This window comes from Ipomoea nil, unplaced genomic scaffold, assembly GCF_001879475.1.
Source record: "Ipomoea nil cultivar Tokyo-kokei standard unplaced genomic scaffold, Asagao_1.1 scaffold1262, whole genome shotgun sequence".
NCBI lineage: Eukaryota > Viridiplantae > Streptophyta > Magnoliopsida > Solanales > Convolvulaceae > Ipomoea > Ipomoea nil.
Window position 1 is genome coordinate 1,958,885 of NW_017617690.1, and position 23,939 is coordinate 1,982,823.

Here is a 23,939-nt window from a genome sequence, read left to right on the forward strand (position 1 = left end):
CCATTGTACCCCGTTTGTCGTGCCTGAGTCTAGTTTGATGTTTCTGGTACCGTTCGTAGGATAAAAGAGTCTTGTGTATTGCATGCTAGTCGAATTGGTATCCCGTTGGCCTAGGTGAAAGATGTATGAACCCCTTAGGCATATCTCTAGTAATGTGGTGGACCACGCATAAGTTATATATATATGTTTTCCCCCTCCCTATGTGTTAATGTGGGTTGCATGTGCTTGGCTATGTGTTATGTGTGCATGATACCCCAATTGGTTGCGATCAATTGGCTATATAGGCAGTTGGATGGGTTGAGAACCATCGGCTGTTAACCAGGCCGGTTGCGATCGGTCAGGTATATATATATATATATATATATATATATATATATATATATATATAGGGCTGCGGTCCATAATCTGGTTGTGATCAGATATACACATACTATTCAGGCTGCAGTCCACCGTTTGGTTGCGATCAAATGTTACTATATGAGCTGCGGTTCATCGATTGGTTGCGATCAATCCCCTTGTGCTACGGTACAAGGCAGGGTGCTTCGGGGCCGTGTCAGAGCTATATGCGTTGACCCTCATGTATGGGCATGCGATTGGTCCTGCAGCACCACCAAAGTGTGTTTACGTGTTGAGATAATGATTGAATACTGATATAGTCGATGTGAAATAATCTGGTGACCTTAGGGTATATGCTAGTATCTTGATATGCGTGATTATATCTGCTGAATGTGCCTACCCTTACTTGCTGAGTCTATTTTCGGCTTCAAAATGGTTTTCCTTATATATATATATATATATATATATATATATATATATATATATATATATATATATATATATATATATATATATATACCTATATTGTATTTTAATGCGTTAGAGTGGGTTACCAGCATTATTCGCTGAACAGATATATTTCGCTTTCAGGCACAGATGAGTAGCTCCGGAGCGCGCTAGTTGGACCCGAGGCTTAGCTAGTTTAGTTCCTTATCGGCCTGCGTGCCATGATGATGTCCTTGACATTGATTTGAGGATTTATGATGTTTAGATAGTTTAGCCTGTGCATCTGAGTTCTCCAGCTCATATGTGGCATAGCACCCCAACAATTATGTTTAGTTATGCTCTGTTTTGGGATTTAATGATAGTGTTACACTACTCTTCTGGTGTTATTTCCCTCTGCTCCATTGTTCTTCGAGACTTCAATCGTGAGTGGCTTCGGCTGTCCTGGGGGCCAGCCGAGACTTGACACTTTTTCGAATTCATTCAAAAACACTTTCTCGTTGAGTGACGTCAGGTTGTTGGTGGCCTCTACATCCTTCCTGATTCCGTCTTCGTGATCGGTCTACCACTCTTATTTTCTCCAGGTACTCGATCGTTCTGCCGACCTACTCGGTCAATCTGCCGCTTTTATTTCCCCCAAGATGTGATTTTGGGGTTGTGGGGGTTGCTGTTGGACATGATGTGTTGCTAGTTGCTACTGCTCCTCAATTGGGATTTGAGGAGTGGATGCTACAAAGTAGTACCCGGGGGTCCCTAACCATGGTTAATATGTCTGGGCAAATCCTTGCGGTGGAAACTACACATCTTATTGTGGAACCCCTTGTTATATTGCATTGTTGTCCCCACTGACCTGCATGGTGTTGAGGATAACATGGTATATGCCATAGATACTTGGATGTTTGGACTAGGTATGCCTCTCCGAGGTGCCGAGACAGTTAGATGGACTATAGTATGACCAACTGGTTGGTCAGCATGTCTGGTAGGTCGCATCGTTCGCCCTGCGTGGTTGGAGGTGAGCTCGATCATCAGGCCTCTTGATCGGTCTAACTACCGACATATATCATCTTCGGGGAGCGTTTCAGTCACATTGTCGGGGTGATGTCCCTCCTGGCGGGTTGAGCCTTCCCTCTACACGTATTTACCCATCAATTAGAATTATGTTAATAAAATACTACCGAGTTAAGCTCCATAAGCCACTGAATCGCACGTAATCATTTTCAAGTGTTCATCCCAACCAACACCATTCAAATCTCTCAGTTTGCCTATCATCATCCACGTGTTCTTCATTGTTTTCAAATGATTCTCTACATGTTTGGATTCACATGCAACATTGAGTTGTTCAGAAATAGTAGAAGTAATACGGTTGAACGAGGAAGATATAAAATTGTTAGTTGGATTGTTGGGATTTTTAGCCTCTTTAGCTAATATTATCTGTAGAAATACGCTCTCAATTGGTTTTGTCTATCTAAATTGCTTAGGTGTGCCAATTCCCTTGTCTTTAGCCATGTTGCTATAATAAAATACAAATAATATTGCAATTAAAGTATATACCATATTTAATAATAAAACCAATTATCAACCATCAAAGTCAAAGCAATATTTAACAACTAATAACATCCAACAAAGTACAAGAAACTAGATACTAAAGTCATTCCACATTTGTTCTGCAAGCAATCTCATCCCTCTTTGCATTTCACTGCCTAGCCTCTTATCTTTCTTTACTTTGGGTATGAGATAAGGTCAACAAGCTACCATCATCATCATCATCATCAACATCAACTAATGCTTGATTATTTTCATCATTACGATCGGCGCCCATAATATGGTTATGAATTATGCAACAAGCTAAAACTATATCCACGTGTGTCTGAAAATCCCAAAATGGTTTTGCATCTAATACACAGAATTGTTTCTTCAAAATTCAGAACACTCTCTCAATAATTGTTCATAAGGACGAATGATGAAGATTAAAAAGTTTTTCATATTCTCAGGACGATGAACACTAAATGCCTTCAAATGATATCTAACACCAGGGTATGGAGTAAGTATTCCATTTCGGATGTCATATCCAGTATCACCAAGGTAATATTTTCCACAACTTGATTACTTATATAGTAATTACTATACAATATATTGTAACACAATGAAAAAAGTGATAATTGTATTATTTATACCTTTTGGAATTTTAAACCTATTTTTGATGGACAAGGAGGGGGGTATCCCGAAAAAAGAGAGAGCTAACTGCTACTTCTTCTAGGCCAGCTCGCTCGGAGATGGTCATGATCAACAAGATCTTCCAAGATGGGAGGGCACCGCTCAAGTTTGCGCCAGTGCACATTTAGATTTGCACCCATATTGGCAAGGGCATCGACACAAACATTCTGCTCACGATAGATATTCCGGATGGAGGCTTTCCAGTTTTTGTTCATCCAATTTTAAATCTATTTGGGCGTGTGAGTGCATCATTCAAGACTCGAGAATAGTGTGCACTACTTTCACACCCAGCAAGCACATGATAAAATCTCAAATCAAAAGTGACGGCAGCAAACACATTTTGTGTTGTTCTACATTTCCGTCCATGAAATCTTCCGTGCATATCAAGTGGCACAAATGCACACATATGGATTCCATCTATTATTGCTCTTAGACAATCTTTAAAATATGGATAAAATCATGGATTGCTAATGACTTTGTAAGGAGTTAATTCACTATCAGGTAATACTATGACATTCTTATACAAAGTTAAAATGGCTCACAAAAATACTTCTAAAGTAACGATAAGCTATCTCAATTGACCTATAATACCTTGACCTAATAACTCGAAATCATACATTGTGACATATTATATGTAAGAACATTATTACTTGTTCCTTAACACTTACGGCTCAAGTTGTGTGCAATAAGTTATTAGAAGTAAGAAGGTCACACAATTTATAAAATGAAATAAGTCGCATTCTAATAATGCTAATACATTTTTTATCACCCTTACACAAGATACTATTTATGTAACTATCACTACTACAGAAAATAGCTTTAACCTCGGCTAAATGACCCCATTTAACCTCGGCTATCCTACGACGTCGACTAAATCGACGTTGTAAGAAAATAAACGACGTCGTACGTATTTTAAAATTAAAAAATAATGATACGACGTCGGCTAATTGGCTATTAGCCGACGTCGTATCATTATTTTAAATAATATATATATATATATATATATATATATATATATATATATATATATATATATATATATATACGACGTCGGCTAAGCCCAATAGTCGACGTCGTATGTATTTCATTTTTTTTTTAAAATGATACGACGTCGGCTAATTGGCTATTAGCCGACGTCGTATCACTATTTTAAATAATATATATACATACGACGTTGGCTACGCCAAATAGCCGACGTCGTATGTATTTAATTTTTTTTTTTAAATGATACGACGTCGGCTAATAGCCAATTAGCTGACGTTGTATCATTATTTTAAATAATAAATATCTATACGACGTCGGCTATGCCCAATAGCTGACGTCGTATCCATTTTTTTTTATACAAAAAATGTTTTATGCTTTCTAGCCAACCTGCTGTGCAATCAGAACCTGTGCAGCTAGTTACATTCAGCATCAACATCAACTAATTCAAACTATATACTAAACATTAAACTAATTAAGCACAATGCAACAAAACTACATACTAAAACTAAAATTAATATAAATAACACAATGCAACAAAACTACTAATTAACATCAAACCAATAAACACAAAGTAGTTTTAAACATAAACTAGTATCAAATTAACAACGTTTTATTAACCCATTCATCAATAAGAAACTTAGACCATTTGTCTCTAACGTCATCAATCTCTTGTTTGTTGTAGGGCAATCGTCCTTGTCTTTCCAAAATCTACAAAGTTAAAAAAAAATAAAAATAATAAATAAGTAAATATTTTAAACAACATTTGAAAAAGAAATATGTATTATTAGATTACTTGCCTTATCCATTCCTTTGCTTAGGTTGTTGGAAACAATTTCCCACATGAATTTCATCACATAAAAACCACATTCGGTGCTTCCTTTTTGTATAGCACACTACATTTGAATTACAATAAAATTATTTTAAAATAGAAATAAAAAACAATAAGTTTGCATGTTTTACAAAGTGAAAGAAGTACTTACCAAACATGTAGTCCATTTCGGTGAACGAGATTGTTTCTTTCCACTCATCATGCTTGTTGCAGCCATACGCCTATTCATATAAGACATAAAATATATGTAAATATTTGGCATCACTTGTTTAATAATAACTATTAATTCATTATATAAATTTACATACGTTTTCATTATATGTTTAATGTCTTCACGCGGCCCATGACCAAGTGAATCAAACCAAAAAATTTCATTTAATCTAGGACAAATCGCCATTAGCATCCAATGCTCACTACAAATAAGTAATTTATTAGTTATACGTAAATAAGTAAATATAATATAATATAAAAATATATTATATATAAGCACTTTAATTTAAAACGTAATTAAAACTTACTTGAGAACATATGGGGCTAAATACACATTTTTCTTCTCATACTGCATGGTGGCATTTATATATGATTTCATTTCTTCTATATTATTCATTTTTGGTTGAATCCAATATGGATCTAGGAAACCATAAGTGTCTTATGATGCCAAATCAAAACTGATGTAAATACCCCTATTCACAAATACAACCAATTATACATAAATAATCAACTATGTAAATATAAAACTATTATGCATAAATAATCATAAAGAACTTATTATTACCTTATAAAGAACTGAACTAAAGAAACATCGATGGTGTCCATACTTAAGAAACGCATTATCTCCGCACTTTCAAGGTGCAAGTCATACTCAATCTTGCCCATAATACCACGAGCCACATGGATCACAAGATTCTGTTCGAAACGGCGAGCTATTGTAAAAGCCTTTTTGCACTCAGCAGTCAAAGAATCTAGAACAATACTATTGTCCATGGTATTGTCTTTTAACTGTGAATTATAATACAAGTAAGAATTATTATTTTAAAAAGTAAATTATTTAATATTTTAAAATAGAAATATTATTAGTATACATACCGCATTAGCTTCAGTACATAACTCTACCAGCTTCTTTGGCCAAACGATAAAGTGTTGAATTGCATCACTTACAAGCTTAACCTCACCGGTGGGGAATGGTACATGTGCAGTTGGATCACCAACTTCAGTTACACTCACTTTCACATTGTTTACATCCAGTACAACCCCATGAACTTGTCCACCACTGTAAGCTGTCCCATATGCCACTGGACGTCTAATTGGATCTTTTAAAAACAATTGACATCGTGCCCCTAACTACAATAATTTTTAATTAAAAATCATATAAAATTTTATTGATAAATAATAATAAGATAACTATAAACGAATACTTACAGCCGATAAATTACTAAACGGGTCTAGGGAACTAGCTTTGTCACTGGGAGGTGGTGGCACAGCATCCATTGACTTTAAATTTTTCCATAGACCATGGCATTGTTATCCATTGACTTTAAATTTTTCACGTTGCTAAACACTGAAAATTCGAAAAATAATTTTTAGAAATCATTTTCCGAATTTCCGAACACACCCTTAGATTTTTTTATTTTTATTGATGAGAATAATATTCGTTGATTAGTTTAGGAAGCAGTTACAATAGAATACTAAGTAGATAAGTTTAACGTAAACTACTCCTACTCAATAAGCTAGTCATACTAGTATACTACTGACTTATTCTAATACAATATGAATAACAATTATAATAATAATAATAATAATAATAATAACATGGCTAACACTCCCCCTCAAGCTCAAGGAGGGTGCTCAACAACATTGAGCTTGTCTCGTAGAGCAGCAAAACGAGGGCCAGGAAGCGGTTTGGTGAATATATCAGCTAGCTGGTCCTTGGTTGAAATGAAATTGACTGTTATATCTCCGGATGCAACCTTGTCTCGAACAAAGTGGTAGTCAATCTCCACATGTTTAGTCCTGGCGTGAAAAACAGGGTTGGCACAAAGATAGGTAGCGCCCAGATTATCACACCATAGAGTAGACGGTTCTCCGCTATGTAGACCTAGCTCACGCAGCAGGGATACAACCCACGTGACCTCAGCAGAGACGTCAGCGAGAGCCTTGTACTCAGCCTCAGTGGAGGAGCGAGCAACAGTGCGCTACTTCCTGGATAACCAAGAGATCAGATTAGCCCCAATGAAAACAGCATATCCGCTAGTACTCTTTCTGTCTACCGGACAACCGGCCCAATCGGAATCTGAAAAGGCATGAATAGTAGTCGAGGGAGAAGGCGTCAGTCGTAGACCGTGGTTAAGCGTTCCTTTAATGTACCGAAGGACCCGCTTCACGAAACCCCAATGATCAGTAGTGGGGGAATGCATGAATTGACATAACCGATTCACAGCAAAAGATAAATCAGGCCGCGTAATGGTTAAGTACTGGAGTGCCCCTACTATGCAGCGATATTGAGTTGGATTGTCACACGGTTCCTGAGATGGGGAAACATCGTGGGTTACTGCAGCAGGTGTAGCAAGGGACTTGCAGTCGGACATTCCCGCACGGGCTAGTATGTCATTCATGTAACGTCGTTGTGACAGCATCATCCCAGAGTCAAGGTGAACCGTTTCTATACCGAGGAAGAACCCAGGCGTGCCAAGGTCCCGGATTTTGAAAGTGTCTGACAGTCGGTGTAGAAGTGTGTCGATGAGGGTTGCATCATTGCCCATCATAATTATGTCGTCAACATACACGAGCAGGTAGACTCGTACTTTGCCGGATGTGTAATGAAAAAGAGAGACATCCGTTTTCGACGGTGAAAAACCTGCAGAAAGCAAATAGTCATGCAGCCTTTTGAACCAAGCTCGGGGAGCTTGTTTCAGGCCGTACAAGGAGCGCTGAAGATGGCACACATAATCTGGATGTGTGGGATCTTCATACCCTGGTGGCTGCTTCATATAGACAGTCTCAGCTAGATGCCCATTAAGGAAGGCGTTGTGAACGTCTAGCTGGCGAAGTGTCCAATGGTGAGAAACAGCAAGAGAAAATAACAGACGGACAGTAGTCGGCTTGACCACCGGACTAAAGGTGTCGAAGAAGTCCTCGCCTGCTTCCTGATTAAAGCCTTTGGCCACAAGCCGGGCTTTATAACGCTCAATCGAGCCATCAGCAGTACGCTTGGTCCGAAATACCCACTTGCACCCGATCACATTCGTGTGGGGTTTGGGAGGTACAAGTGCCCAAGTGTTGTTGTGTAAGAGTGCGTTGAACTCTTGATCCATGGCTTCACGCCATTGCGGGTGACTAACAGCCTGAGAGTAGCATGTCGGGTCAGTAGTTGCACTTAACGCGTGAAACTCTTCACCCGTTCCTCGTGTCATACGGCGAAGGCGCATTGTATGATCCCGAACCCGAGTCTGGGTTCTGCGGACTCTAACTGCACGAGTCCTGACAGGCCTTTCAATAGCCAATGGGGGTGGCGCCTCTTGTGCCAAGGGAACCGGACTAGCCGATGGCCCTGGCACGGCTTCATGGGACACCAACGTAGGAGACACAGTCTGAGTTAAAATTGGACTGGTCGCCCACGGTAGTGCCGGTGATGATACGGAGTTATCAGCCTGTTTCTCCAATTCTGCAAAAGGAAAAACATGTTCATCAAAGCGCACATGGCGACAGATATAGACCTTTCCAGAAGTTAAATCAACGCATCTGTACCCCTAAAGGACAACGGGTAACCTAAGAATATGCAGGGTGTAGACCGATACTCCATCTTGTGCCGATTGTAAGGCCTAAGATGAGGGTAGCAGCGACACCCAAACACACGAAGGAATGTGTATGGCGGAGACACTTTGTGTATAAGGCTGTAAGGACTTTGAAACTGTAGGGCTGACGACGGTAGGTAATTTATTAGGCAGGTGGCTGTTTCAAAAGCATAGTCCCAATATTGTAGTGGGACTGAACCTTCGGCCAGTAGGGCCAATCCGGTTTCAACTATATGTCGATTTTTGCGTTCGACCCGCCCGTTTTGTTCGTGCGTATATGCACATGATTGTCTGTGGTTTATACCAAGATTAGCAAAAATGGAATGTAATTTTCTGTACTCCCCACCTAGATCCGATTGAATGGATTTGATAGAACGCGAAAATTGACGTTCTACCAGGACACGGAACACCTCAAACATTTTGTATATATCTGATTTTACCCGTAAGGGATAAAACCAGGTGTAACGGGAAAAATCGTCAACGAATAATACAAAATACCTATATCCACTACTGGAAATTACATGGGAAGGTCCCCAAATATCAGTATATATCAAATCTAACACACTTTGACTACTGAAAGGAACCCTATCTAAAGGAAATCTGGCTGATTTTCCCATACGACAGGTTTTTAGGACACGACTTTATTCGATGCAACCGGACAGGTGTTTAGGACACGACTCTGAACGCTTGAATGAGGATGGCCAAGCCTTCGATGCCACACATCAGAAGTGGTACGGGAAGTGAGGTAGGCAAAATGGGACTGTGACACCGGAAGTTTATATAGACCACCCGAGGTGGGCCCTTTAAGCAGTGTTGCCCGAGTTATGGAATCCTTCACAAAAAAACAGCAGTTATTGTGAAATTCAAAATAGCAGTTATTTTCATTAGTAAACCGATGTACTGACAGTAAAGGAACAGATAAATCGGGGACAAATAAAACATTAGACAATTTTAGTGACTTAGATTCAGATGGTACAGACGCTTGACCAACTCGGGAAATAATCAAACCTGCACCATTTCCTACGCGCAGAACATCACCACCCGTGTTTTCGTCTGATTGGGACATCAGACTTGCGTCTGGTGTAGCGTGAGCCGACACGCCGGTGTCGGGGAACCACCCGGCCGTTGACCCCGAGGCAGATTCGTCGCCGGCCACCGCGACATGAGCCTGTGCTGCTGACTGTCCGGTGTAGCGCTGGTAACATGGCACGGCGGTATGTCCCTGGGCGCGACAAATTTGGCAGCGAGGAGTGCCATTTCGTCCTTGGCCACCTCGTCCGCGATTGCGCCCGCTGGACTGTCCACTGCCATTCCGACCGCCGTCCTCATTGCGGCCTCGTCCGGCGTAGTGCGCCGTTGGTGGTGCGGCAAAACCAGCCTCGGCACCCACCGAAAAATCCTCCGCGTGTATGAATTCCTGCGCCTGTAAGTAATCGGAGAGTTGTGAGATTGTTACCGGTGTACCTGCGGCCGTAAGAGACGATGCCATGGCTCCGTATTCTGGACGTAACCCGCGGAAGACGAACAAGTTTTGTTCATCAAGTGAAATAGGCCGCCCGACAAGCGCTATATTTTCCGCCAACAATTGCGCTCTGCCGAGATACTCTGCGGCTGAACTATTCCCTTGGCGTAAGGAGTGAAACTGGCCGAGAAGGCTCAGACAACGGGCTCGGGTGGATGAACTCAGCGCCGTGGTGATGGACTCCCACACTTCTCGGGATGTGGAACGACCAACCGCCAAGTGCATCACCTCATCCGAGAGGGATGAGATGAGTAAAGACAGGATTGCCTGGTCTTGTCTGATCCATGCCTTGTAGTCAGGATTCGGGATCGACGTCGGGGTGGCGGAGGCAGTGGCGGAATCGCCGGATTCCGGCGTAACAGTGATGACCGGTGGTGGGCACGGGATCTCGCCATCAACGAACCCCAGCAACTCCTGGCCACGGAGGAATGGCACCAACTGAGTCCTCCAAAAGAGAAAGTTGCGCATTGTCAACTTGATGGACACAAAGTGGTGTGCCCCGGACAGTGGATTGGAGGCGGTCGCCGGTGATGCAGCACCGACGGCGGTGACAGTCCTCTCGGATGATGCACTGGCCATGGCAGTAAGGGATGGTGGTTTACGGTGGTGGGGAAAAGATTTGGAGAGAGAGTCTAACCTGGTTGGCTGATACCAGATGAGAATAATATTCGTTGATTAGTTTAGGAAGCAGTTACAATAGAATACTAAGTAGATAAGTTTAACGTAAACTACTCCTACTCAATAGGCTAGTCATACTAGTATACTACTGACTTTTCTAATACAATATGAATAACAATTATAATAATAATAATATGGCTAACATTATTTTTAATTATTGAACTGGTCATTAACTCATATTTTTACATATTATAAAAAAATGCGGAGTATCTATAAATTTTTATTTAAAAGGGGTTGTCCACTACATGTCGTAGCAACAATTTAGTATCTACTCAACGACATGATATCGGGATTGGGGATGAAACAACTTGATATTGGAGATGAGACTTGAACCTCTGACCTTCCGTTTTGAAGGGCTAGAGCAATGTCATCAAATCACAATGTATTTGGCAGTTACGTGAAACATTTGACTATAAAACCAGGCAAAAACATATAACAAACAAGTATAATAGCTGACAAGGGCGTACAACATTTACACAAAGTGACAAATCGTTTATCGAGGATTGAGAATACTCATTGTAATCTCATTTTTAGAATTATGATGAGAAGTACAAACAATGGAATTGAAATTTCTAGAAACAAATGCAGGTTCTTTGAGTTGTGGAATTGGTGTTACAGGGTCATTGCTCAACATTCGAACTACATCAGACATTATTGGTCTATCTGTTGGAATTGCTTGGACGCATAGAAGTCCCACCTCGATACATCTTATGACCTTGAGAGAATCACAAGAATCCTTTATAGCTATATCAATAAATTCAAGTGGTTTTCCATCTTTCCAATTTTCCCATGCCTAATACAAACAGAAATAAACGAAACCATATCATATATTTCTTCATGTCTAGATATAATATATATCCAAATCATGAAGTTATCGAAAATGCCTACCCATCCTAGGAGGGTGACAGAAAGTTCGGTCTCAAAAAAATTAGAATTCTTCTGGCCACTAATAATTTCCAATAGCAGCACTCCAAAACTGTATATATCGGATTTCTCAGAAAATTGACCATGCAATACATATTCCGGTGGAATATAACCACTAAGCAAAAAAGGAAAATATATTAGTTATATAAATATTAAGGTGTGATATGATCAAAGTTATGAATTGACTCAAATATTGAACAAGAGTGGTTCCAACTAGACTTACTACGTTCCAACCACATGATTTGTTTTCGCTTGAGTTTGGTCAATTCCAAAAATTCTTGCCATCCCAAAATCTGATATTTTGGGTTTCATTGCTTCATCAAGTAAAATATTGCTTGCTTTTAAGTCCCGGTGAATGACTTTCAATCTAGAGTACTTGTGAAGATAAAGAATTCCTTGAGCAACTCCCTCTATTATTTGAAAGCGTGTGTTCCAATCTAAATTTTCTTTCTGAAATGCATCTGAAAGAAATATAGTGATGATTTCATTAATGGAATTTTAAATTTGTGATTCAAGGCTCCTAGCAAATGAAATCTCCAAATTTAAGTAACATAAAAGATAACAAATATACCAAATAAGAATTTGTCTAGACTTCTCTTGGACAGGTACTCATAGATTAATATCTTTTCTTCATTCTCAATGCAGCAACCCAATAGGCGCACAAGATTTGTATGCTGAAGTTTTGCAATTAGCTTCAGTTCATTCATGAACTCCTGCTGACCTTGAGATGATTGCTTGGATAGTCTCTTAATGGCTACCATTCCAAATTCCGATAAAAATCCCTGAATTGAAGAAAAATAACAACACTATAACGCAACCTTCTATTCCCATCTAAAGAAAAATCATAAAATGGTCACCTTATAAACAGGACCAAAACCGCCCTCTCCAAGTTTGTTCGTTTCATCGAAGTTATTTGTAGCATCAATTATTCTTCGCAAACTGAGATGTAACAACTCCATATCATCTTTTCCAAGAAGCGGTACAGTTGATACTGTAGCCCTTCTACAAACCCAACCTGAAAATGAACATAAATTGAAGTGAACCAAAATGAGCTTAAGCTCATCAATCACTTGATACTTGAGAGTTAACTGTATACCTTTCCATCCACTGTATTTCCAGGTGAGGATATACACCAAAACAGAGATAAGAAAGAATGCAGAGACTGAAGCTACTATTGCGACAAGGCGACGTTTGTTTTTCTGAGATGAATCATCATTTCCACTACTTCCATCTGCATTAACATCATAGAATGAAGTAAAGAAATAAGCACCCCTGCATTTCTTAGCAGCCCTCTGAAACTCCAAAGACAAATTACTTACTTATTAGCTCAGATGAATGAACACGAACATAAAGATCTTGCCCGAAACCTCCAGATGAATAGTTATGTCCCAAATCGACTAAGTCGCCAAACCAGTTAATACAATTCACTGCAGAGTTAGAAGTGATATTTGCATACGCAAAAGCAGTGCACAAGCAGTTCTTAGAACACTCCATTTCACATTCCTGAAATGTCATATTTCCCAGTGAAGATGAATGGTCAGGCCATTTCATCATCGGTAGCCTCATGAATGTATCAGCTTCTCCACACCCCAACGCTACGCTCCTCTCACACCCTCCATCATACTTCCCCTTATCCCAATCTCTCTGTGATCTTGGTTTAAACCCTTCCAAGCAACTGCAAACCGAGTGGGAATCGAATATCTCACAGCTTCCAAACGAACCACAGCGTGCATATAATTCACAGTCAGTGGCTGGCACCTCCCACAGTTTCGGCCATTCATCATCGTCACTTGTTTTTTGCCTCAACAGAAACTGAATACGACCTTCCGGATTCAAGGCGAACCTTGCTTGAATTGAGGGGTTAGCATATCCATAGCTGAAATACACTTCATCATTCTCTGTAGCATAAGAATAATATGCATACCCCCCTGAGGGAAAGTAAGCACTGTAAGTAAATCCTAGCTGTAGCGTGATGCTCCTATAATAAGGTTTATCTTCTTTCCAAATAAAAAACTGGGAAGATCCTTTAGGATCCATTCCCCAGGTGAATTTCCCTGGCTGGGGATCATCACTGCCTATCCAAGATCTGAGTAAGTTTCGTTTCCCAGTTTTCTTGTTTACCTTTAGCTTCATCCCCGGCATTAATGTATCGCTGTCGCCATCAAAGCTTTCCCAAACAATGCTCTCACCCTGCTTCACAACAAGATCTCCCGTATCTTGCAGTTGGGCGGCCGTGGATCCTCCGCCGCCGCCGCCTGAGATATTGGTTGACCATATAATATTTCTTCCGCCGCCGTCCAAAAGCTGCAAATTCCCATCATACCCCAGTGTGAAAACGGCTTCAGAATCTTGACGCAGCGGAGATTCTCTGTTAGCGGCCCAGATCAAAGTACTGTTGATGGAATTGTACCATATCCCGAGAAACAAAGAAGAAGAGTTCCCGGGGCGGAAGAATCCTAACGCGAAGTTCCCGCCGGCGGAGATTAAGGTCCGGTTTCGAGTAAGCGATTCGCCGGGTCTGAGACTGTCGGCGCTCAATCCAAGATTGCAGAAAAAACACAGAAAGGAGGCTAAGAAAACATACGAAATGCAACAAACCCATCCCATATTACAAATTTACAATACAATAACGCTAGCAGTTTAGCTTTTCTAAGCAACATTTGAATTATGGGGTTGACCATAAAAAAGGTATGGAATTGATTTTATAGTGTGGATACAAGTATTTAATAATTTATGTGCTTATTGAATTTCAATTCAGCAGACCTTGTTCTAGATGGTGTTTATTTTGGAATTTCTAATTGTTTATTCCAATATGGTTCACAGAGTCCATAAATTGAATCATGTGCCCAAAGGGGAAGGAATTCAAGGAAACTTCGTCGCAATTTTTCCTTCGGAATTTCAGTTCGACCATTTCCGCAAGACTCAAGAGTCAAGAGTCTCTCCAGGAAGATGCTAATTTCAATTTTTTGATTTGCACCTTACGGGAGTTGAAGATGTTTGTCAATTGTCCTTGAGGGTTATTGGGGTCTTTTGGTAATTTAAATTTCCTCTCTTTTTTTACTTCCATCATTAAAAAAAAAAAAAAGCGTTTATCAGCGAATATGAACTTATGAAACAGACTATTATGTTAGGCCCAAAAATCCTAATATTGGTTAAACAAAACAGCAATATAATGAGCCCAACGTACCAGTGGGCACAAATTCAATCATTATTGCATCGATCATGGTTCACACAATTGTTTGGAACATAAATGAAAAATACATTTTTAATATACTAAGAGTATATTATTTATGTACATAAGACACAATTTTTGAAAATACATTTTTAATGTAGTAAGGGTACATTATTTTATATAATATACCTCCAGTACAAAAATAATGTGCCTACAATATAATAAAAATGTACTTAATATTCATGGTCACACAATTGTGTGGACCGTGGTCCATACAATAATTTGCAACACAAATCATATCAAGGACCATAATTCATGATGTACATTGTGGACTGTGGTTTAGATTATGTACAAAAATTTTGATGTAGTAAATACATGGCAAATTATCATGTGCAACCGTGTGCACAATACATGGTGCACACTGTTCTATGTTCATAATTACTTAACTATATGTTCATAATTATAAAGCTACATATTCATAATTTTTGAACTTCATATTCATAATTATTGAACTCTATATTCACAATTACATAATTCTATGTTCATAATTTTTGATGTTCATATTCCTAATTGTTAAACTATATGTTCATAATTTGATAACTATACAATTTAGAAATTATGAATCTACAGTACAGAAATTATGAATCTACAGTACATATATTATGAATCTGCAGTATAGAAATTATGAATCTACTGTATATAAATTATGAATCTATTGTATTTAAATTATGAATCTACGGTTTAGAAATTATGAATCTACAGTATAGATTTTATGAATCTACAGTATAGAAATTATGAATATATAGTATAAAAATTATGAATCTATAGTATAGAAATTATGAATCTAATTCCGTATGCACCTTGCATGGTGCACACGGTTGCACAGCATAACGATCCTAAATACATCGAGATATGAGAAGGGAAATTGGGTCGTCAGATTAACGTTCGATCACTGGGGAAGCGAATATGGTGGAGGAATGTTGGGAAATCATTCTATAAAGAAATGATTGTCCACAATATTACTTGGCCATAAATTGTTAGGAAGGTTGTTAATAAATTCCCACCTTTTCTCTTATGATTGTGGCTATCATCCTTTTTAATATTTGTGGTTTCCTAATAATTAGTTTAATTGTGGCTAATATCTAGAGGTTAGTTGGAATCATCTAGTCTAGTATATAAAGCCCATTACATTTCAATGAAGACACTAGAAACCTTCTTCCTCCCTTTGTCTGCTTCCCTAAATCTGAGCAATAGTCACGTTCGGCTGCGTTTAAGCTGGTGCAAGCTTAGCGTGGTTATTCTGTGTTGCCTGTCGAAAATGTATCGATTTATCTCGACTGCACCGTCACCAGGAAAATAACGCTTTTAAGGTAGTGTTATATAACACGGCACAGACTCTCTTACAGTCATACCCCCCTATTTGTCCTTGTTTCATAAAAGGTTACCAGTCCCCACGTTGACGTTGTTTAAATTCCCCAACAGTTAAAAGCGTTATTTTAGCAACAGTCAACTACTCGAATCATGGAGCAGATTATAATAATTTTTCGGCGACATGATGGTGTAGGAACAATAGAGATTAGCGGTGGAAGGCAGCAACTTCATACAGAACAATATTGGTGAAGCACACTGCTTCGGCTTATGTGTAACCTTTAAGCAAGGGAGTACAACAGAAATAATTATTGGGTTCATATCGGAGCTTTAATTTGACTATACTCCTATGAGGTTTGTCTCCTCATATTTTAATATGACACATGCATATTTATATGATAATAGACTATCATATGCAAATGATTATTTTAAGCACAAGTAGTCATATATTATTGGGCATTGACCATATTCCCTTAAAACTATCATAATGGCATAATTTAAAAGATAGTTTGTCTATATCTTTGCATCTAATTGATTATTATGTTTTGAGAGCATTTGAAACGTGAAATATATATTGTGGCAAGCTTTTAGAAATCACCATTTCATATTTTATATGGTGAGTGCTTTGAATATTATAGAGAAAATTAACAACGGTGTACACAAGGAAAAGTAAATTGTTATTATTCACATGGATGAACTTTATGATTTTGTTGTGTTAGAAGTGTTGATTTAACATTACTGCTAAGTGATTAAATTATTAATCTGATTTAAAGCTTATAAATTGTGTACTTATACACATGTCGAATGTATTTGATGAGATACATATATATTGTGGATATGTTACAAACATTGCACTATTTGATGAGATACATATATGCTTTTCAGTCACTTAATCTTAAATATCTGAATTGTGTACCAAGACTAAATTCCAAGGCTTTACTCACATTGTGGTGGTAGCATGGAAAAGTCATCCTTCTTGAATACTCTATCTAGGAAGATGGTTTTTAAGTAAACTTCGGTTTCACCACTTGACTTGGGAGTTTTTAAGAAGTAGGTTGTTGATCATACAGGCTAGTTAGAGCGCCACTTGATCTTCACCTGAAATGAGGTTGACATTCATATATTGTTAAACAATCAAAGCCTTGCAATAGAAATTGTTGAAGTACTGCAATAGTAATATTGATATGCATCATATGAATGCTTTATATGAGTTTTTAATTTCCTCAAGTGGAGGAAAAGTTGTGCAGGTGGAATAACTTTGAGTTTTAAAGTTATACTTGTTCAATTCACCTTGTTGAGATACATTCTCTAATAAATGTCAATTTAAACATATTCTTTGTGTTTTGAGATTAATTTCCTTTAAGAATATGATGTGAAGTTTGTAATTATGTTGTTCAACTTGAAGTAGCATGCAAACAACATTATCTCTATGGCTTACTAACAATGAGCATTTATATATATTACTTAAATTCTTGGTTGAGTCATCTTGAAAGACATACAATTTCTGTTTAAAGGGTAATTATGATGAGTTGAGATAACCAAGTTTGTTGAAATATATTCAGCTATTGAGTATGTATTAGTTAAAGTGCGGAGCAACCATAATGTTTCACAAAGCAAAAATGCAAAACTCAGTCTACAAAGGAGCCACGGTTGGGCACCAGAGATCAATCTGGGTAAGAGATCGAATACTCTTGAGAAAAGTATTTATATGTGTTGCATTGTGGGGGTAATTAACTCTTTATATATGTCTTTCTTAAAAGTATTTCTGTGGTACCTACAATAATGGTAAAAGAGAATATTTTATGTTAAACATGAAAATCTTAAGGGAATTAGTTGTGAGTAAATAAAGTACTCGTCGTAAGTTTGATCGAGATGATCAACTTACTTTAATAGAAAGGACTAATTATGAGGCTAGTGATTGAATTATTGGAATGACTTAAAGCCTAAGAGGTGATGAATTCGTGGTGGGTCCCACTTTTATGGCTAAACGAAACCATGAAAAGAATCACAAAGTAGTACACTAATTGGTCATTCCTACAATGTGTGTACTTGTGAGATTGAGCTACGGCTCTTAATGAATTCATAACCCTATGAGAAGGGTGATTTTGTTGAGACAGACCTAATGAATTCACCGCATAATGCTTGAGTACAAGAATGCTCTTAATGATTTATATACTCAATTGGGGGGAGTCTATTTTGAGGTAAACCTAACGAGATCCTTGACTTGAGTGAAAAAGAGTTAACCGCCTCAGTCAATATACTCACAATCCAAATGATACTCACTAGAGTACACTAAGACGAGTGTTTCGGTACCTGAGAGGTACCATAGACTGGGACTAGACTATGTAGGGTTCCCAATAGTGATATGATGAGGACGTTTTTCACGCATCCATCAAGTATCAAATCACAGTATAGAGTTTAGATATCGTTCCACTGGAGATGGCTCTTGTAATGTTAGGAATTGATGCAAAGTGGAGTTAAGCACAAGCTAAAACTATTCTTTTAGAAGCTAGACCTATCCTTAATGAGTTGGTTTGATAAGATTAGGCTAATAACAAATAAGACAAGTAAAACAAAGGACCGGGATTTGGTTGATTCAAGCTAAGATGCCAAATATTGTACTAAGGATTAGGGAATTAAATCAAGGCATAGGGTAAGTGAGATGCACAAAAGTGTCCAAATACCACTCTCGTAGCTATTTAGACTTGCAACCTCACATTGAACTCCACTCTCGTGACAATTCAACCAAAGGATGCCCAAACAAGAACACAAGGCAAAGATTCACCTTAACACCCAAAATACTCTCGTATTGGTATTAAGTGTGTGAATGTGTGGCTAGTGTACAAGCTCTACTCTCGTAGCAACAAACACACTCCAAATCAAGCATATAATTGGGATCCAACAATCATACACAAATTTCTCAACAAACTCATTTCACACAACAACCCTAGATCACCCAAATAATCCCCTTTATGCAATACAACTCAAATAGGCATCAATAGCAAGAAATCAAACCAAATCCTAGTCCCAAAACACTTAGCTACTCATAATATAACAATAGATACACAATATTAAAAGAGAAATTGAAAGCATAGATGAAAAGTAAAGAGGAGATGAATAAGAAAACTTCTCTATTGAAGCCTTGAAATCCAAGACTTGTAATGTTCTTGAGCTTGGAAATGGAAAGGAAACACAAATCTACAGTAATCTAAGCTATTCTAAACTAACCCTAACTAGAGAAATGAAAGGGAAATGAAAGATGTAATGAAAGATATGTTTTGGGGTAGAAAAATCCCCTTAAAAGGGTAAAAAATGGGCTGCAAAAAGTTGCAGAGGGCTAGCCACGGGAGTGGACATGGGTGTGGCTTCACCCGTGGCCAGAAATGCAGGGCACACTGCCCAGTGGCCACGGGTGTGGCCACGGCCGTGGCCAGACCCGTGGCCACAGGCAGTGTGCACTTCCTGTGCACTAAGGTCGTCTTCTAGGCCAGTTTTCACCCTCAAAACCTTATAATTAGCGTTTGTGGTCTTCATCAAAGTTGTAGCTCTTAAAGTTAGCTTTCCAATGACATAAAAAACACTTACTTTGGACACTCCTACGCAGAGATATGGCCAAAATACGGAGACTGCACCAATCTGGGCGAGAAATGCCACCTTACTATCTTTTGCTTTGCATTTGCATTGAATTGCCTATATCATCAAGACCACTAAGGCACAAATATTTGGCACATGAAAGAGTGTTGTTCAATCTTCTTTTCTTCATTTTGCCTCACAAAAATATCCTCATGCTATGATGACTTGAAATCTTGATCAAATAACTCAATGTTTGGCTCAAAACATCATTTTCTTGTCAAGTCACCTAAGCAAAAACAATCATTCCATAAGTTACCAAATTGGCTCCATAATATAATGATTAACCAGTAAAAATACCAAAATGTGCAAGGAAAAAGTATTAGTTTTAGACATTCATCAACTCCCCCACACTTAGACTTTTGTTTGTCCTCAAGCAAAAGCAAGAACTAAATCACCAATATAGCACCGAAGTTGATCATACTCCCACTTTGCACAACTTAACAAACCACAATCCAACTCGACACAGCACAACTTGTTTCAAGAATCATCTTAGCATTCCACACAAGTTCCATTCTCAAGCCAATAACCAAGCACCAAAATTATTATAGAGTGTGAGGATCAAGTGTGCACAAATACTAAGTTGAGATTATACAAAACTTGGCTTTTTGAATGAGATTCCATAGGCTTGCCCTTCATACTCCCACTAGTTCAACTCTAAGATTGCATGCTAAGATCAAGTAGGACTTTTATTAGGCTTGTAATGAGGCTAAGGGTGAATGGTTGACAAAGAAGGGGTAAGGAAATCAAACAAAAGAGAGAACTTTGCACTTATTCACAATTGAAATTGGAAGAGATATGACATCAAAGAACTAAGGAGCAACTTACAACTAAACACAAAACAACACTCTAAAGTAGTGGAGGTTGAGAACAATTTTCAAAGCAAACTATCAAACTTTTATTGAACTTCTTCTTTTTCATTTCTTCAACTCTTTTCAACATTTTCGTGATTTTTTTTTAAATTTTCTTATCATTTCTCTCTCTCTCTCTCTCTCTCTCTCTCTCTTTTTTTTTTTTTTTTTTTTTTTCAAATCAACAAAGAAACTTTTTCAATAAATCTAGACCATCACACTTAGATAACATTATAGAGAGTGTTGCTAACAAAACAAGCTCCAAAAAGAAAAAGAATCACTTCCAACAAAAAGAACAAGTGCACTATTCTCTCAAGGGTGGAGGGAAATATTTTGGCTAAGGTTTAAGGGTTAACACAAGAACAAACACAAAGGGGATTAGGTGCTTAGCACTTATTGAACAAATAGAAAAGGCTCAACGGGGACAACTAGGGATAAACATATGTGTACAAGGGTGGGCTTAAAGGCTTAGGCTAAACAAAAATGACCTAAATCATTTCAAAACATACAAACCTTATATTTCACTTAGAGAGTAATGAGGCAAGTTCTAGCAAAACAACCATTACCGGAATCTCACATAAGCCTTCACTAGCAATGCACAACACACAAGATCAAGAATTTATTCAATTATTAGGTGGTTAACAAAGTCATTGGCAAGGGAATAGATCAATCATGTGTTACACCTTGACTCATCAATCACAAGTTGCATTGTAACAAGTTCCACCAAGCAAACCACAAACCAACAAAGGGGAGTAATCACAAATTCAAGTATATAAAGGCAATTTATTCAACGCAAAACACAATGAGTCATCCAAGCAAGGTTTCAAAAAGTTCAATTTTTTTTTAGAAAAAACCCAAATTATCCCCTCCCCCACACTTAAAGGCTACATCGTCCTCGATGTGAAAGAAAATAAAGCACGAGGGGAGAAAATGGTGGCACAATAAGCACAAGGAGCACAATCTCTACTATCTACATTAAGTAAAGCACTAAACACATTTAAAGAAAGTAGCGAAGGTAGATGAGACTCCCCTAATGAATCTTCTTGTGCCAAAGAATCATCATGAAGCCTTCTTGGAATTGAGCATACTCCTTAGTGTCACTTCTAGAGTCAAGGGAATATACACATGAAAGCACAAGTGAAAGCATAATAAATCAAAATTCAAAATATAAAGAAAAAATAAGATAAAATGCAATAAAGTGAAAGATAACATGGGGTGCCTCCCATGAAGCGCTAAGTTTAACGTCGCTAGCTCGACTCAACCTCTCAAGTGTTCAACCATCAATGGATTGAAGGAGAAAAATTCCCATCTTTCTATCAACCTTTTCTTCTAGGTATTTCTTCAAGTGGTGGCCATCAATAAATTCCATTAAGCTCATCTTCACCACTTGAAAGTTTAAGACACTAAGCTCATCCAAATCAAACTCCAAGAATATCCCTTCCTCAAATCCATTTTTTATCCATAAATCAAATGAGGTCTTCTTCCTAAAGATTGGGTCTTGATAATACTCAAGAGCTTGATCATTTCCTTGGTCTCCACTTCTTTTCTCTTCTTGACTTTCCTTTTCATTTGCAAATAAGGAGAGTCTTGGATCTTTCTCATGCACCAATAAGAAGTGGGAATCCTTTGATTCAAATATAAGCCAGTGCGGGCCTCCACTTTCAAGAACATCAACTCCTCCCGGTTCCCACACTCTTCTAAAGTTTTCACTAATGAGAGTATCATCCATTGGAGAGCATTCATCAAATTCACCTTGTATGTTATCAACTTCACTCTCATTTACTTCTTCTTCAAATGGGGTGCTTTGCAAAAATTCCTTGCCACCATCATCTTGAATCTCAATTTGAGTCTCAATCTTGTCTTCTTTCCCATTCAAATGGTTGGATTCAAGACACTCCTCAAGCACTTCATTTTCAAGATTTTCCCTTACATTCTTATCTCCATCAATCTCATCCCCTTCATTAGATAAGGGAAACTCTTGTTGAACCTCTTCATTGGACAATGAATCTTGAATCGGCTCTTGAGTTGCCCAACTTTGTACTTGAGCCATCATGTTTTCCGATTGAGTTTGTAACTCATCCACTCGTGAAGACGTTTGCATTATCAAACTCATCAACTTGGACATCATCTCGGGCTCTTGATCAAGGGATTGATATCCTTGTTGAGGCTCTTGGTAAGAGGGCTCTTGAAATTGTCACAAATATTGGTAGTTAGGAGCCAATGTATAGCAATTTTTAGCATTATGTGCTCCTCCACAAATGGTGCACCATAAAGGTTGTGGCATAGTAAATGGTGGTGTGCCTCCTTGAAAAGCTTCTTGACTCATGTAGGCAAGATTGAGATATGGTTCTTGTTGTTCCATTCTTCCATAAGTTTGGCTCATATTCCAATTCATTTCGTATCCATGAGGAGGAATTTAAAATGGTGGTTAGGATCCTTGATACTCATACCCATACATATTGAAAGTTCTTCTTTGGGTGGATAGAGTACCAACAACTCCTTGATCTAGAATAAAAGCACCAAGCTAGGTATCTTCATTCGAAAATCCCAAACAAGATTGAGCAATTAGCACTTGAGCACATAAAGCAAATAAAAACAAAGGAAAAAAAAAAGTCTAGTCTCCTAGAATAGTCATTCGCCAATGTTAACTACCACAAAACAATCAAAACCAAGCCATCCCCGGCAACAACGCCAAATTTGATGAGGACGTTTTTCACGCATCCATCAAGTATCAAATCACAGTATAGAGTTTAGATATCGTTCCACTGGAGATGGCTCTTGTAATGTTAGGAATTGATGCAAAGTGGAGTTAAGCACAAGCTAAAACTATTCTTTTAGAAGCTAGACCTATCCTTAATGAGTTGGTTTGATAAGATTAGGCTAATAACAAATAAGACAAGTAAAACAAAGGACCGGGATTTGGTTGATTCAAGCTAAGATGTCAAATATTGTACTAAAGATTAGGGAATTAAATCAAGGCATAGGGTAAGTGAGATGCACAAAAGTGTCCAAATACCACTCTCGTAGCTATTTAGACTTGCAACCTCACATTAAACTCCACTCTCGTGACAATTCAACCCAAGGATGCCCAAACAAGAACACAAGGCAAAGATTCACCTTAACACCCAAAATACTCTCGTATTGGGTATTAAGTGTGTGAATCTGTGGCTAGTGTACAAGCTCTACTCTCGTAGCA

The 23,939-nt window shown here is 38.3% G+C and overlaps 1 pseudogene; it reads right to left on the reverse strand.

Annotated features, from left to right (window-relative positions):
• The window catches only part of LOC109184526, a 28,136-nt pseudogene extending 13,784 nt beyond the window's left edge, over positions 1-14,352 (reverse strand).
• Between the last annotated feature and the right edge of the window lie 9,587 nt (positions 14,353-23,939).